The sequence below is a fragment of the Limulus polyphemus genome, unplaced genomic scaffold (genome assembly GCF_000517525.1).
Source record: "Limulus polyphemus unplaced genomic scaffold, Limulus_polyphemus-2.1.2 Scaffold2349, whole genome shotgun sequence".
NCBI classification, from domain to species: Eukaryota; Metazoa; Arthropoda; class Merostomata; order Xiphosura; family Limulidae; genus Limulus; species Limulus polyphemus.
The window spans coordinates 112,363-123,958 of NW_013667959.1; the positions used below are offsets into that span (position 1 = coordinate 112,363).

At 34.1% G+C, this 11,596-nt stretch overlaps 1 protein-coding gene across 1 annotated transcript in view; it reads right to left on the minus strand.

The window, feature by feature from the left end:
- Positions 1-11,087, minus strand: part of LOC106466701 (matrix metalloproteinase-21-like) — a 53,003-nt gene extending 41,916 nt beyond the window's left edge. The window contains exon 1 of the mRNA XM_013926998.2: positions 10,958-11,087. The gene's annotated coding sequence lies outside the window, so the exon portion shown is untranslated. The remainder of the gene's footprint in view (positions 1-10,957) is intronic.
- Between the last annotated feature and the right edge of the window lie 509 nt (positions 11,088-11,596).

Below are 11,596 nucleotides of genomic sequence, written 5' to 3' on the forward strand. Positions count from 1 at the left end.
TAGTGATACGTAGTTGACTAGTCTTACATCACTTGTTATCCAACACTGGAACAGGGACATATCAGCCTTTCTCTTAGTTTGCAACAATCTGTTAGTGATACGTAGTTGACTGGTCTTACATCACTTGTTATCCAACACTGGAACAGGGACATATCAGCCTTTCTTTTAGTTTGTAAAAATAAGCGTACTTTGGTCAGTTCCGATTACTACTAAGTTCGAAGTACAGCTCGAATAACAGACTGGACAAGGTACATAGATTTACTGGATATCCAAGTATAAGTATTTCAAAACTTTTGATGCATAAAAAAAAAGTTACTAAGCTTTAAGAGATTGGGAAGTTAGAGTGTTTGATCGAAATTGTGTAAACTGTTGAAATAATCATAGTCATCCATTACTGACTGCTCTCAGAAGTTTAGAACGTTAAGAATATCGGAGTCTAGCATCGGTCATAATATCGAACTAAAACTATTTCTAGGCTTAGATAATGTTACAACTTGGTTTCAACATTTAGTGCAGTAAAGAAGTAATAACACAATTTGCAAAACATCAGCTACACTTTAATTAATCGCTTTCTTCGTTTCTTCGCTGTTAACGAAATAAGACCGTGACGAACCTTTCTTCCTACCAACAGTAAGTCCTATTTGCTAACAATCACATGCGTTTAACTTAGTTAAAAGTGGGGTGGTGGCAAATGGAAGGATTGTTTGTCTTGGTTTGTTTTGAATTTCGCGCAAAGCTACACGAGGGCTCTCAGCGCTAGCCGTCCCTAATTTAGCAGTGAAAGAACTAGAGGGAAGGCAGCTAGTCATCACCACCCACCGCCAACTCTTGGACAACTTTTACCAATGAATAGTGGAATTGACTGCACATTATAACGCCCCCACGGCTGAAAGGGCGAGCATGTTTGGTGGAATGGAGATTCGACCCGCAAATGGAAGGAAGAATGGGTGATTGAACGAGGTGAGAAAAGTTTGTTGCTGAAATATTTCAAAGTGGAGTAGCACATTCCTTTATGCTCCCCTCTCGATTCAGGCGCTTATTCCAACAATAAAAACTTATCTATCAATAATATTAGATTCCCATTACGAACAATAAAAGCTTATCATTACAAACACAAACAGTTCTATCAAATCTTCGACCTACCATTAACTACAAGATAACTTGTTGAAATTATGTGGTGCTAACTGAAATAACAATGACATAACAAACAATCTGAAAACAACAAAATGTAATAAAACACATTTACTCAACTTTAAGCTTGAGAATATGTATAAAGATATCCTGAAGCAACAGCAGCAAAGCGAAACTGAGTAAATATAACACTTTTACTGTAGTATGACCTTTGTTTAAAATCTAAATCAGAAAACATATATACGTTTTATTTTACTTGATAGTTATAAATACTAATATGTTTGTTTGTTTTGGAATTTCGCGCAAAGCTACACGAGGGCTATCTGCGCTAGCCGTCCCTAATTTAGCAGTGTAAGACTAGAGGGAAGGCAGCTAGTCATCACCACCCACCGCCAACTCTTGGGCTACTCTTTTACCAACGAATAGTGGGATTGGCCGTCACATTATATCGCCCCCACGGCTGAAAGGGCGAGCATGTTTGGTGGTATGCGGATTCGAACCCGCGACCCTCAGATTGTGAGTCGAGCGCCTTATCCACCTGGCCATGCCAGGCCTTACTAATATGTATAGCAGCAATAAAAACATCTACTTATCAATAATAAAAGCTATTAATTATAAAATACAAAACTTGTTTCTTACCAATATACATAAGAAACAATATCTTATCGATAATAACAAATTAGTTTTCAACAATAACTTTATTCTTACTAATATTTACAAGGAAACTTTATTTTACCAGCAACAATAAATTTTATTTACCGACAGTAAAAGCTTCTTTTTAACGAGAGTTGTCCATTAGACAAATATCTGGCAATCAGCCAATATTTCAACCTAAGAACACGCCGGTAGAGAAATGTTTAATTTGGATTTATTACACGTGTTTTTTTTAAACTTAAACAATCTGTTACTATTATTATTTTTTAATTATTCTACTTCAACCGAGAAATTACATTTCACCGTGCAGCTATTCTGAAAGATGGTAGGGAAAAATTTATCTTATATGTTATTTGTTTAATCACAATGGACTGTCCCAAATATGTCCCTGCAGGGATCAAAGCTGGATTTTAACTTTAAGCCATCAAACTTGCAGCTAAGCCATCAGAAGTCACTGAGTAAGAATATGAAAACAACATGCAGAGACACTAGGGATAATATGTCTCATTTAGAGCATCTGAATTATCAGTGAAAATCTAAAAATAGTTAACTCTTACTATTATTTTGGTCTTGGCATAACTTGGTAGTTAGGGTACTCAACTCTCAATCTGTGGGTCATGGGATCAAATCCAGTCACCGAACATGCTCACCTTACATACGTGGGAGTGTAATAATGTGATAGTCAATCCCACTATTCGTTAGTAATAAGTAGTCCAAGAGTTGAATAAATGCCCTCCCTCTAATCTGTCACTTCAAAATAGCCCTATTGTAGCTTTGCGCGAAGTTCAAAACAAATACAATAATTATATTTTATTTTTAAGTTTATCTAAAGTAATAAAGTAAATATATACAATCTTGGGAATAACCATTGAAACAGTTAATAAACTTGACATGAAATGCATATACTGTGGAATTACTCTCTTTTGTATGAAAGTGGGCTGCACCAGAATACAGTCACTGACTGTCTGTCATCCAACGAATCGGACAGTACAACACCTATTAAAATATATGGAGTCACACTATTCCCAGTGTTGGATGTTAAGTGCACTCATGGATACTAAGACCGAATAGCCACGCGACAGTCCAGTAGAGATATTTCCAAAGTTCTAGCTGTATACATCACTTAAGGTCACTTTGCGATATGTAGCTGGCTGTTCAGAAACTACTGCTTAGGAAAGATAACCAAACCAAAGCTGAACTTGGCAAAAAGACTCCAAACAATGGGATGATAAAAGATGCAATAATATGTTCTATACAGATAAATCCAAATGGTTTGCCAAAGAAAATCAAAAATAGTTTGTTCGGTGGCAGAGATGAAAACGACCTCACGGTCAATGTTAAGAATTAAGAGTGACGCATGCCGAGATTAATACAAATGTGGGCTACATCCCAACCAATAGCGTTGGAAGTATACACCAAACTGATGGCACCTTCTCTGCTGATAGTTCCAAACGGATTTGTATACATCATGTCCTTCCCTCAGCAACAAGATCTGTTAGACAGGGATTCATTTTAGAGTAAGACGACAATCCCAAGAAAGCAGAAGTGGTAAAACGAAATTTGGATGCAGAAATAGGCTGATGGAACACTCGCAAACACAACTTGACCTGCACAGGGTCCCTCTCTGAAAAGTATTAGGCTGTTTGGGCTCACAGGGTAACTGAGAAAGTGAAACTGCAACTAAACAATTTAATTGAAATAGATGGCAGTTCTAACCATACACTGAGTAAATTATAGTAGCATAAAGACAAGGGGTATTGTTCTGTTTCAAGAAAACACAAACCACTAGTGCATTGTATAACAGAATCGTTTTTATTGTATTTTCTGTAATAATGTATTGTGCTAATGATATACTTATCATTTAGTTGCAATTACCTAATGCTTGAGGCTTCTGCGTGTGTATCAGCCTTGCGTTTACATAAAATTTCCAATACTGTACAAGTTTTACTTGTGTTTAGAAATGTTAATTTCTTCTTTCCTTAAAATTTTGGTTAACCTCGTTAATTAGATGTGAAATAATTTGTCAGTATTTCAAATACAAACTGAAGTAAAGATGCCAATATTGACACCAGAAAAATTGTCTGTATCATTGCTTAGGACCTGCAAAAGATATATTTGTACCACACCCCATGAAAGTTGGTTGATCACATGAATAGTTCACGAAAGCCCAAATTGTGCTGAAAAAATGGTTTGGTTTGAATTTCGCGCAAAACTACACGAGGGTAATCTGCGCTAGCCCTCCCTAATTTGGCAGTGAAGGACTAGAGAGAAGGTAGTGTGATTGACGATCACACTGTAACACCCCACACAGCTGAAAGGGCGAGCATCTTTGGTGGGACGGGGATTAGAACCCGCGACCATCAGATTGGCGCTCCCTAACTATCTGGCCATGCTGGGCCGCTGAAAAATCGAGCAAAAGACAAAAATTACAAAATTGTCTATATCTCTGTTTAGGACCTGTACAAAAATATCTTTATAATAAATCCTATGGAAACTGACAGAAATATAGGGATGTAATTGTCAAAATATCCCTAAAATTGGTTTTTTTTTTGGTTTTTCATAATTACTAAAAATGGGCAAGTTCACCATTTTTGTCAATATATGAGACCCGTAGAAAAGTATCTTTGTGGCAAATCCCATGTAAATTGGTCCAAATACGGCTGAGTAATTGACTAAAACGCCCAAAGTGAGGTTATTTTTCTATGAACTCTGAAATTCTTAATAAGATGCAAATGGGCAAATTCAACTTTTTTTTTGAAATCATTGTGTTAAGCGTATGAATATAATATATACTTTTTTTTGTTGTTCCAATTTTCATCTTAATTGCTGTAAACATGATTATACACGAGCCCAAAATATACTTTTTGGTTGTTTTACCTTTGACTCCAGAAAATCATTAAAAATGCCCAAATCTCACATCGTTAGAAATGCCTTTGTCCGAGGAGTCTGGAATGCATATTGGCATTTCAATTCAGAATCACCTTATCTGTTTTTTGATTAGTCAAATACTACTGGTTTAATTCTTCGTTTTGTGAGTTTCTTTGTTTCACCTCCTAAAATTGTGTCATACAATGAACACTCGTACACTATTAAAAATACGATTACGTTATTGCTTACTTTAAGTGTAGTTTTGTTAAATAAAGTTACGTCTACAGGAGTTTGTTTGTCTGATCGCGTAAGTTTGTTTTCAAATAGACCAGGATTTGTCGACCTGACACATAATCCTTGCAAGAAATCGTAGCTTAAATGGCGTGTGTGAAAGTGATAGAATAAGAAAAATTGAAGAGAATGGCATGAAAACTTCCGCAAATGTTTTTCGGGTCGCGGCTTGTAACCACGATATAGTGGTAACGTGTTAGTAGCAGGTTCTGGCAGTTGACCTTTATCTTGTAACCACGATATAGTGGTAACGTGTTAGTAGCAGGTTCTGGCAGTTGACCTTTATCTTGTAACCACGATATAGTGGTAACGTGTTAGTAGCAGGTTCTGGCAGTTGACCTTTATGGAATAACTGTAATACAGTTTTGATATATCAGGGAGATCATGCCTTATTAAAAATGAAAGAATTTTTTTTAAAAACTTACAATAATCTTAAATAAACATTGAATTCCAATCCGTAGATAAAATCTGCCCAAGATTAAAAGGAAATTTACAATATATCGGTCTGTTGTTTCAGATATGGTAACTTAATTACTTTTGGTACATTAAACTTCAGAATTTTAAGGGGAGTCAAGAAACACGGGATAACTGTTTATTATATTGTAAACATGATTTATAAAACACTTTGACCAAATTTACTTTAAATGTTTTAGGAACACAACTTCTAAAATGGGCATGAAGTTCCGAATTAAATAATTAATAATAACGATTGTTTCACAGCATACAACTTTAAAACTACTTTATCGATTATATACTACAGTATCCAAGAATGGAAAACTATATTCTTGTCCACTTTCAACTGTAAACTTTACATTTGGACGCTTGTCATTCAGAAATTCATCAACGTGGTTCTATGAATGAAAGAAAATAAATGTATCTTCTACAGTACAGTGGTTTGAAACCATTTGGACACACTTTGAACCATCGTAGTTCATGAATTCTCAAAAGTAAATAAAACATTGCAGATACGCTTAAATTCCATCTTAACACCATCAACTTGATCTTAAGTTGTTCCATTGAACACAACATGGAAATCTACAGGTGCAAAAAGACACCAACTTAGGAGAAACGTGTTTAAAAATTCATTCACTATATCTGAAGAACAGAAGACCAGTTCAGAACACAAACCAATGGTCTATTGTAACATTCTGGTATACTGCATAAGAAACTGGCTGTGCAATGTTGACATAATGACTACATCAAAAACTGGCTATGGCCACATTCTGGTTAAATATTTAATTCCGTATAGAATTCGAAAACTCGAAATGTATTTAACAAGTTTGCTGGTAAATTTTTCAGAGTATAAGGGCAATAAATTCATTAGTCGTATACTCGAATTAACTATTCATCAGGAAACCTGATAATTTAAGAGTGCAGGTGTCAATATTTAAAACTATTGGTGTTACTGGAACATCCAGTTTATGCATTTCAGTCAATCTATACAGTATTCCAGAACCAACTGTTCCAATTTCTTTATGTACATTTCAAGTTGTAATTTTAAGCTTTCTTTCAATTATAACAACAAGCATCTTTCCAGTTTCCTTTCCATTGTTGGTGTTGGATCTATACTTATATACTTTAAATGCTCTACTATAATTCAATATATATTTGGCCTTGTTAACCGAACCATCTTAATTCGAAATTGTCATCCTGCTTCCATCATTTAGTTTTGCTGCAACTAAATCAGTACGTTTTCCATGTTTAACAATAGTTGTAATATGAAGATAATGACAGGATGAGAACACAAGCTTTCACTGTATCAAAGTTCTCTGCTGTACTATAAGAGACATAGCAGTTCTTCAAATGTCTTAACAAGACTTCAAAATATGTCAGATAGGTGTCGTCTTCTGACGTCTTAGGGAAAATTCCAAAGGATATTCCACGTGCTGGTGCTCTTTGTTCCACACCAGTTAATATGAAGATCAATAATAAATGACATTAATAGGTTTACTTATAAACAAGTGTCCGTGTGGTATAGAAATATACTGGTTTAAAATACAGAATTATTGATTCTACATAGTTATTTCTTCTCAAATCCTTCTAGTAAAAAAAAACAAAGTAAGAACAAATTTTCAAAGTCTTATACAGAAACTTTTAATTACAAACTCGAATAAATAACTTATATTTATAATTAATCATGTCTTTCATGAAGTGTTAGTGAATTACGAATTTTACACTTTTTGAGTAAAAGAAACAACAACAAACAAACTTGGAATAAAATGAAAATGTTTACATTGTTTTAAAATTGATAAATGAAGAAAATTCTAAAAGTATGCAAGTATAGTTTTTCACCAGTTCTAAATATTTGTTCATTGTTAAACACAAAACTACACAATGTACTCTGCCCATCTCGGTGTCGAACCCAGATTTTCAACGTTATAAGCCCTTAAATTTACCGTCGAACCACTGGACTACAGGTTTAAAGGTCAATACAGTTTGTTATTCGTATGTATTGGTTACAATCTGAATATATAACGTATTTTGGAAAACTTAACACAGAGTGAAAATTCAGATAAAACAACAACAACAACCTAAGAACACGTACTAATAGTTTATAGAAGAACAGGCGAATTATAATCACCAACTAAACAAGGCTTTGTCACACTGTCGAAAACGCTTTCACGCTCCTTTTTGATAATGGTCAACAATATACATAGTCGCTTAACGACGAAACTATCACCCGATTGTTCTTAGGCAAACTATGGTGTTTATGTTAAAGGCTCAATATTCATTTTGATTTGTTAAAACGTTTTTTTTTAAATTCTTTATTATTTTTTGATAACTTAGCGATATAACTGCAAAATAGTTTAATTTATGTAGTGCACATTGGTGTATAGAAGACATATTAATACTAGAAATAAACGACCTTATAACATCAAAATGTTCACTAAAGTTTTGGTTTCAAATTATATGACGAGGAATCCACTTTGAGACTAATAATGTTGGAGACGGCTTGAATGGGTAATGAAGAAAAACTTTAACATAAGTTTAACATAACAGCAAATGTACAAGTTTCGACATAGTTTTGTCATCATCAGGTACCCACCCATTCAAGCCGTCTCCAACCATTATTAAAAGTTTTAGTTTGTGTTTTAGCGAACATTCCTGAAGAAGCTATAGAGTGAAACGTTGAGTGTCTAATTGAATAAAAACATTTTGATGTTATAAGGTCGTTTATTTCCCACAAAATAGTTTAATTCAAAGGTGTTATGGCACTGAGTTGTAGCCATAAACAAAATAAAATTTACCAAGTAGTGTTTGAACTAAGCCTTACGTTATGCTTATGCAAGATGATATAAAACCCTATAACCCAAGCGCTTTCGAAAGGTGGACCTTTGTTCTCCAGGGGCAAACGTTTATGTATTAGGCCTAATGTTTAAATTAGACTACAAATAGCCCCCAGTAGCAGAGCGGTATGTCTGTTTATTTTGTTTACATTTTTATTGTTATAAAGTACAAAGAGTTTTCTGTACCCACCACAGGTATCGAAACCCGGTTTATAGCGTTCTAAATCCGCAGACATACCGCTGTGCCACTGGGGGGCAATTTGTGTCGGAATGTCCGCACTACGTTTTCTACTTCCTGACCTAGAATACAGTAAAAAGGCTCTAGAGTGCTATTTAAGTCACTTTCAGAGTGCACATGTACTTTTGTTCACGATAACATTTCATTTTTCTTAGTAGTTTTTACTAAAAATGTTGTGATTAAAGAATTACTTCGAGACTGATGAAATAAGTGAAGAGTAGGTGCATTTTGGAGTTACAGACAAATTCGTTTTAGTTAAATTGTATAATTTTCGTTAATCATTCAACAATGGTTTCCTGTCATTTTTGAGGGGCTTTTATACTAGTATATTACAAATGTATAGGTTATTAAAAACCTACTATTTAACCCTGTCTTTAGATTCTACAACTTTGGTTCGGGTGAGTAGAAGGACAGGTAAACATAACGACGATACCAGACTGGTCGTCTAGGAAAAAAAAAAGAATTTTTTAACGCGCGAAAATTAAAAAACAACAAAAAACTAACTTTTTGATCCCATCACCGATAATTAATATCATAATTAAACGCAGGGAACTAGTTACCAAAAGTACTTGGTTTAAAACAAATACACATTTCAAAATTAAAAATTTATGAAAACTGCTTAATTATGTTAAAACAAATTCAATAATTATAATTCAAAACCACCATACCCCCCCCCCCCTCCGCCCCAGCGATAATCCAGACAACTTATACCGTGGTGGGTACAGTATAGATAGCACATTGGGTAGCTGTGTGCTTAACAACAAATACATTAAATTAATATTAATTACGGTAATTAATACTATCAGCTGGAGATTCTGGTAGTGTAATGTTACAGAATAGTCCTAATGTAGTAGTATCGTTGTTATATCAGTACGAGTCCTAGCAGTTTACTTATACAAGTGTATTTGTACTCTGTTACAGAGGACGTGTTTCAAAACAGTACTGTGTATATTACAGCTTATTAATACACTGATGTATTACTAAACATGGATGTGTGTGTGTATATATATCAAGATAATAAGATTTTTCTACGTATCACTACAGCGTAAATACCGTTTGTAAATCCTTAATGACTAATGTATGCCAGTTTCTTGATACGCTTTAATTTAGTATTTTATACACAAGTTCTTTAGCTAAATATTATCGTATTTCGTGGTAGCTAGTCGACAAATTTCTATACGTTGTTACAAATATGCGATGCTACATACATCACTAATACGCAGACGTCATCTTGTTACGTTAGGAAATATATAGCGTGTGACGTGTTGCCACAGGTAGGGAACTGGGCGATGTCCTGCCTAATCAACTTATTATTTTAAAATGTTAAACGAAGGCTGTGACAGTAAAGAATCTAAAGAAACCAGTATTTTACTAATACATCGACGTATCTTGGCGAATTAATAATAATAACGATAATTTTATTTTTGCTTTTTCAAGTTCCACGTTATTAGTATCTTACGAAGTTAGATTTCTTGAAATAATTAAATGTATTGTTCTTTGTTCCCAAGTATTAGATTGAAAATTAACGAATTAATTATCTTCACTTCAAGAATTCAACGTAAAATCATGCTTAATATTAGTAACTTAAACAAAAGAAATTTTAATCATAGCCTTAATAACAATGGCAAAGTCTTGAAAATGGGTAACTAAGGCTGTCTTATTATATAAAACTTTAAAAAACCCGAATAATAGTGTTTATATTAAAAATTAATAACTATTTTATAATCCCTAAAAATAATGAAATTTAGTACGATATATAACAGATTCAAAAAAATATCTATGCATTACGATATTTAAACGATAGATTAAAAGAGCAGTCAACAACGGTACACTTGAGATGTTTCACGCTACAAGGTTAAAAAGAGCTGTTAAATTGTTTCAGCTTCAAATTCCTAAGGTAGCTTCTCACACGGATTATAAATGTGTAGCGTTCGTTACCGACACAAAGACGAACACCGATACCTGAAGCATGGAAATAAATCAGTACACGATTTTTCATCTCTACCTCGATCCTCCCCTACTGGCAAGTCCGACGGTGTTCGATCCCATTGATGGACATAGCAGAGACAGACCACTGAGCAACAAACAAACATCTCTTCGTCTTTCTACGATTGTCATAAAACAACAACATAATTGAAAACTACAGCTAAAAACTTGGCTTACGGAACTGTTTGTAAATCATCCCTGTAGTGTCTTTAGGGTACACAAGTCCAAGATCAAATAGAAATCTGTCTTTTATCAGAGTTCGAAATATTCTAACTGAGGTTTAAATATTATGAATTCTCTGGTTTTGTTTGTTCGTTTGCTTAAGTGAAAAGCTGCCCAATAGGCTATGAGCGATGTGCTCACCTCAGGGATCGAACGCTGAATTGTAATATTATAAACCCTCGAGCTTAGCACCCTAACCAACTTAGTGGGTGGTAAAGGGTCTTAATCGCAATATCATCGCTGCTTTTAACCATTCGTGATAACGATCGTTTGTCCTTACCTGATATATTTCACTTTCTGGTGCTCTCGTGTGTAGTTATAGCAACTAGTTTCTTTTCAACGTAAAACACAGTTAACATTAGCTCTCAAAATCCCTACGCTTATACAACACTTCTTTTCATCTACTATACATCATTCACTTCGCTAACTCTATTTATATGTGTCAGTGTTCCCTAAGCCGTAAGGCTGTTTTTTCCCCTTGTTGTGCTATTGGCTAGAGCGAAAATGCGTCGTCCAATGGACAAGAAATATATAAAAGGGCCTACACACAACGTTGTATGCTAGAAAATATGTTTCTAAGCTAATGTATAGTATTGCATATTAACAATATATGTATATAATACATATTGTTGCATACTAGCAAATCTGTTTTTAATGGGCAACGTGTGCTTATGATAGTCAACGTTTTACATTAATTAACAAATCTATTTCTAATGGACACTGATTGTTGGTTGTTAACAATGTATGTTTATAATATCATATCATACAAACAAATCTATTTCTAATGGACACTGATTGTTGGATATTAACAAATAATAGTTAACATTTTACACAAACAAATCTATTTCTAATGGACACTGACTGTTGGATGTTAACAATATATGTTTATAATATCGTATCATACAAACAAATCTATTTC